The sequence below is a fragment of the Desmodus rotundus genome, chromosome 2 (assembly GCF_022682495.2).
Source record: "Desmodus rotundus isolate HL8 chromosome 2, HLdesRot8A.1, whole genome shotgun sequence".
Lineage (NCBI taxonomy): Eukaryota > Metazoa > Chordata > Mammalia > Chiroptera > Phyllostomidae > Desmodus > Desmodus rotundus.
The window spans coordinates 164,428,242-164,434,422 of record NC_071388.1 but is presented as its reverse complement, the minus strand read 5'-3'; the positions used below and the strand labels follow the sequence as shown (position 1 = coordinate 164,434,422).

At 40.2% G+C, this 6,181-nt stretch overlaps 1 pseudogene; it reads right to left on the bottom strand.

Moving 5' to 3' along the window:
* Positions 1-400: 400 nt before the first annotated feature.
* Positions 401-502, bottom strand: LOC112305844 (U2 spliceosomal RNA; annotated as a pseudogene).
* Positions 503-6,181: the final 5,679 nt, after the last annotated feature.

Genomic DNA, 6,181 nt, shown 5'->3' with positions numbered 1-6,181 from the left:
AACTGGAAATAAATGGAGGCTTCCAGAAAGGAACGCACTCTCCTTGGTCTTAGCACAGTGAGATCTTTTGGGATTTCTGGGTACAGACCTGTAACATAATATATTTCTGCTGTTTTAAGCCACTAACTTTGTGGTAATTTGGTATGGCAGCAATAGAAAACTAAAACAGTTTCTTATTTGCCATTGTTTACATTTTAAATTAGTTTCCTTTTATATCTATGGTTTCCCTCTTTTTGTGGCAGGCATATCCATACATAATATTTAAACATTTTTATTTTCCTTCACTTCAGCCTGTATTTGTTCTCTTATTTAATTTTTTTTTCATTTGTGAACTTGAGCAAGTTATTTAATTCTTCTGAGCCTCAATTTCTGTACTTGAAGTTAATAATACCACCTTTTTATGCTGTTGGGGCATTAGAGATAATTTTTGATACATTTAAAAAATTTTAAACTGATAAGAACAGGTACTATGCTAGATCTTAGCCAAAGGCTGAGAAGCATTATACATTTTTTATTTTAAATGTTTTAAATTACAGGTTATATTTAATAGTATTTTGTATTAGTTTCAGGTGTACAGAATAGTGGTTACACTATCATATACTTTGCAAAGTGCCCCCACTGATATTTCCAGCACCCAGCTGGCACCGTGAGATAATGTTTTAAAGCACCTGGTACAGAGAAGGCCTTTTACAAATTATTATTATTGTTACATAAATATTGAATGCGTATAATTGGAGATCACAGTTTGGGAGCTGAAAAAGAGAAGGAAGCCTACTTCTCATGATCGTGGCAGGCCCTAAAATGGGTTTAGAAGAATTTTCATAATGTTTATTTTTGAACACTTAGCCAAGAATTAGTTTGTACTTCGTGATCAGAGTCCAGATGTTAGTTCTTAAGTTTTTGCGGTATGCTACACGTCTGAGTCAGGGCAGGCTGCTGTAACAAAGCACCACAGACTGCCAGGCCTCTAAACAATAGAAGCTTATTTCACAGGGTTCTGGAGGCTGGGAAGTCCAAGATCAGGGCTCCAGCAGACTGCTGTCTGGTAAGAACCGGTCCTCATTGATGATCCTCTTCTTGCTGTAACGTCACGTGGTAGAAGGAGTTTTCTGGTGTCTTTTTAAAATAAGAGCACTAATTCCATTCATGAAGTCTTCACCCTGGTGAACTACTCACTTCCGAAAGGCCCCACCTCCTAATACCATCACACTGGGGATTAGGCTGCAACAGGAATTTGGCGTGGGTGGGTGGACTCAAACGTTCAGTCTGCGGCACTGCAAGGTCACACAAGGCAGGTAATCTACATGTCTATGCTGAGCCCAGGTATTGGGCCCTTCATAGGGATGTGGTTTCATGGTGAATAGGGCAATCTGTTTCTCCTTTGTATGCTTGTCAAACAACCCTGGTTACTTGGCCTTGAAGGAATACCTCTCCCCTGAATTTCTTCTATAACTGGCCTAATGTGAGTGTTTACAGCCAGGCAACCAGGAGGATTTATTCCAGAGGCAGTCATTACAGTGGAAAATTGGAGGTTTGTATCCTACGTGATAAAAGTAGATTAAATTCTAGACATCACCTCCGACACCCTTCCTTAATAAATTTGCCACTGCTCAAATTAAGGGAGTTGGTAGTTGAGACAGACTGACACCCATAACTTTTAGACTTTTTTAGACCCCTGGTATTAGTGGGGTTGGGGAGACTAACTTTTCCAAAGGAAGGGGTGGAGCTTGTGTCGGCATTTGGAGGGAAGCTGGCTTTGGGGAGAGGCAACTCTTCCAGTGCCGCCCTCACAGTGTGGTGTTGAGTGAAACTCGGGGAGAATCTCCTGGTTCACTGTTGGGTGAATGAGGCATTTGACCTGCAGAGGAATCGTTGTTGGAAACTACTCAATAGGAAGCCATTACCAAGCTCAAATGCCAAAGGAAAGCTTTTAATTCTACTTCCCTTGAAAGCTAATATCTTGGAATAATCATGACGAGGGTTCCTCGATCCTGCTGGGTCCCAGCTTGTGAATTTCTTTCAGACCAAAGTACCCTCATGGGCCTTGTGGTTAAATAGGCTCTTTAATCTCAGTCTCCATGAAGTTCTGTTATCCTGGTTCAGGAGATTGAATAAGCAGTCTATAACTTCCCTAATTTCTTTTTTTTAATGCATGAATGTAATTTTTTTCTTTTTTTATTGTTGTTCAAGTACAGTTGTCTCCATTTTCCCCCCACCACTACCCCCCATCGCACTGAGTGCAATTCTAAAAAGACTTTTTGCTTTGAAGTGATTATAGAGTCACAGGAAGTTGCAAAGATAGTACAGAGAGGTCCCCTGTACCTTTTACCCAAAATGATTAGAACTGAAATAAATATAGCACGATGTCAAAACAAGGAATTTAACAATTATATATGTGTATGCATCTATGTCATTTTCTAATTTAAAACATTTAAAATTGTGGTAAAATACACATAACATAAAATTTACCATTGAAACCATTTTTTCAGTGTACCGTCAGTAGCTGCAACATTTACACTGTTGTACAACCCATCTCCAGAGCTCTTTTCCTCTTGCAAGTCTGAAACTCTGCACCCTTCATACACTAACTCCTCATTTTCTGCTCCCCCCAGCCCCTGGCAACCACCCTGGTACTTCCGTTTCTATGAATTTGACTGTCTAGGTAACTCATGTAAGTAGAGTCACATAGTATCGATGGGTTTTTTTCTTTTTGTGGTGACTGGCTTATTTCACTTAGCATAATATCTTCAAGACTCATCCATTGTATAGACTGTGTTAGAATTTCTTTCCTTTTTAAGGCTGACTAATATTCTGTTGCATGTATATGCCACGTTTTGTTTCTCCATGCATCTGTCAACGGGCAGAAATGGTTACTCCCACATTTCGGTTATCACAAATAATGCTGCTGTGAACCTGGGTTTTAAGTATCTTTTTGAGACCTTAAATTTAATTATTTTGGGTATTTTAGGTGCTGTATTGTGTCGCCCCCAAAACTCCTATGTTGAAGTCCTCACCCCCGGTATCTCAGAATGTGACTGTATTTGAAGATAAAGCCTATAAAAAGGTGACTAAGTTGAAATGAGGTGCTAGAGTGGGCCCTAATCCAATCTGACCGGTTTCCTTATAAAAAGAGGAAATGTGGACACACTGAGAGACACTGTGGTGCATGCACCACAGAGGGACAACCCTGTGAAGAGCCAGCAAGAGGGCGACCATCTGCAGGCCGAGGTGGGAGGCCTCAGAAGAAACCAAACCCACTAACGCCTTGATGTTAGACTTGTGGCCAAGAACTACGAGAAAATACATTTCTGTCGTTTAAGACACCCAGACTCTGGTATTTTGTTGTGGCGGCCCTAGCAGACTTGTACGGGCATACACCCAGAAATAAAATGATCAAATCATATGGTAATTTAATTTTTAATTTTTTGGTCTATAATAATACTAACCTTAGGCATTTTCAGCAATTCAGCTAAACTGTGGAGAAATGTTCTTCTCATGGAACAAAATTTTACAAAGTCGAGTATATTCCGTTAAATATTACTAGCTATGCTTGGCCAAATTGCGTTCAGAAAGTGACTTTGAACTCTTAGGGCTGGTACCATAAATCTGAACATCCCTGACTGAAAGAGCCCTGCTGGGACACCCCCGCCCGGCCACCGTCCTGTGTATCCAGTCTGCGTAGATGCTGCGCCTGGTTAGGTGCCTGCATACCCAGGCACCACTTAAGAGTAAATGTATGGAATCCAAAGGTTGGTGCAGACTATGTTGGTGATACAGCATTGATATTTAAAGGGATCACTGAGAACCAGTGTTGAATAAACATCATTTTAATTTGCCCGGAATTGTGGCGAGATTAATGAAAAGGCATCCTCTGTGATTTTCCTTTACTCTGGATGTAAAGACATAATGACTTTGGAATACTCTGGAGAATAACCTGCGGAGACCTCACCAAATGACTGGTACATTTTGAAGACAGCATATTATTACATAAATATAAATGTACTTTACATTGGTTAAAATAAGACAGAACAGAGGGAGATTTAGTAAGAGAGGATTTAAAATACAACTTGAAGGATGATGGGAGGCTTAAAAAAGTAACAACCAAACATTATTGTGATAGCATATAGAAAATTTTGAGAGATGCAGTGAAGAATTAAGCATTTGGCTGGGAGAGTCTTCCAGAAGAAAGGTTGAAAATGTGAAGTGGTTTGATTTTCCTTGAAAGAAAAGAATTCTTATTCTCACATTTCTCTGCCTAAAATTCTATAGATAATGACCTGAGTTTGAAGGGTGGTTTAAAACACTGAGTAGCTAACATGTGGTTTATTTGGGGTGGACTCGAAAAGTGGTGGACCATTTCAGGAGTAATTGGGGAATGCCGAACATCACCATTGTTGTTTTTCTTTTTTTTCCTTTTTAAAAAAATATATTTTATTTATTATGCTATTACAGTTGTCCCAATTTTCTCCCTTTGTCCCCCTCCACCCAGTACTCCCATTTCCTCCAGCAATCCCCCCCTTAGTTCATGTCCATGGGTCATGCACATAAGTTCTGTGGCTTCTCCATTTCTTATACTATTCTTAACATCCCCCTGTCTATTCAGTACTTGCCAATTTGTACTTCTTAATCCCTGCACCTTTCCCCTCATTCTCCCCCATCCCCTTCCCAAGTGACCTCCATATCTATGACTCTGTTCTTATTATGCTTATTTGCTTAGTTTGTTTTTTAGATTCAGTTGTTGATAGTTGTGTATTTGTTGCCATTTTAATGTTCATCACCAAGCCATTATTAAATGAAATACAAGAAAAAGAAGATCAAAACTATGACCATTGTTGTTTTTCTTAGAGTACTTGTTATGCGGATGAACTCATTATGAAATTGAGAGCTTCCTGGCAGGGATTTAGTTTTGTAATTCTCACTTTTTTCCCCTCCAAATTTAGAAAACCCATCAAAGCCATTGTGTAGGGAGAGAACAGCCCTGTCAGCTGAGCCTGTGTGGAGAAGGCCGGCTGGCCCAGACAAGCAGCTGTTCCCAGCGGCCGAGAGCCTGCCAGGCAGGCCTCCACAGTGCGCAGGCAGTACTCAGCCCTCACCACCAGATGGCTTTCTCCAAGCAGGTGAGCAGAATTGTCACAAACTCGATGGTGATTATCCCAGTGTGCCATCCACACTTTGTACCCAGGAAGCTAAAACTAAACCAAGAAATCACTACCTACAAACCAGCAATAGTATCGTGCAGCTTGGGCAATGTGCATGCATCAGAGGTTAATTCTCTGGCATGCTTTTATATAATTATAAATAGAAACGACTGATGGTAATGGTGATTATACAATCACAAACTATGCAAATAAGTTTCATCTGTTATTCACTTTCAATTTGCATTCCAGTTACTTTCCTACATACAGCAAGGGTAGGGGTATTCCTTCGGCATCTCAAGTTATTTTCTCAGTCTTGCTCTCCCAGTCTTTCTCTCCCTCTCTTCTTCCTTCTAGGCTAAGAACTTCTGGTGTATACGTAGAAAAAGACACAGGAAGAAAGATGCCTTCGTGTGTTGCCTCCCACCCACTTTGAAGCTTCTCAGTACAGTCCTAGGAACACATCCCCCAGAGGTGAAGTCACGAGATCCTCACATCTCCATGACCACCCTGTAAACGCACCACAGTGCACCAGGCTGTTAAAAGGTCCAGTGGCCTATGGTTCAATATATTCCAGCAGGATCGAAATAGGGTGATTGTCAGATTTTTGTTTGTTTGTTTTTAAAAGCATTTTGAGATTCTAGTAACTCAAAGTTTTGTATATTGCTTTCTTTGAAACTGTCAAAACATTCCTCCTCCACCTCTTCATAAGAAATTAGAGACTTAGAGGCCAAGGCTGACAAATTGGCTACTTACAATGCATGTGAAGACTGAAAACAGGATATATTCATTATTTTGTTGGAACTGCTTTCGCCGGTGACAGACAGAACACATCTCTGGGAAAACCCTGAGTTCCCTGCAGTCTTTATGAACTACAGCTTCACTCTCACAGTTTAAACAAATGGAAAACCGAAGCCCACTTTCTAAGTCTTTTAATGTAAAGTTCAAATTCAGGAAAAGGTCCTGTGATCTAGTATTTGATTTGAAAATAGTTTCTGCGTAGTTACTACACAAAAAAAGAGCTGGAAATGAAGTCAGAATAAGCA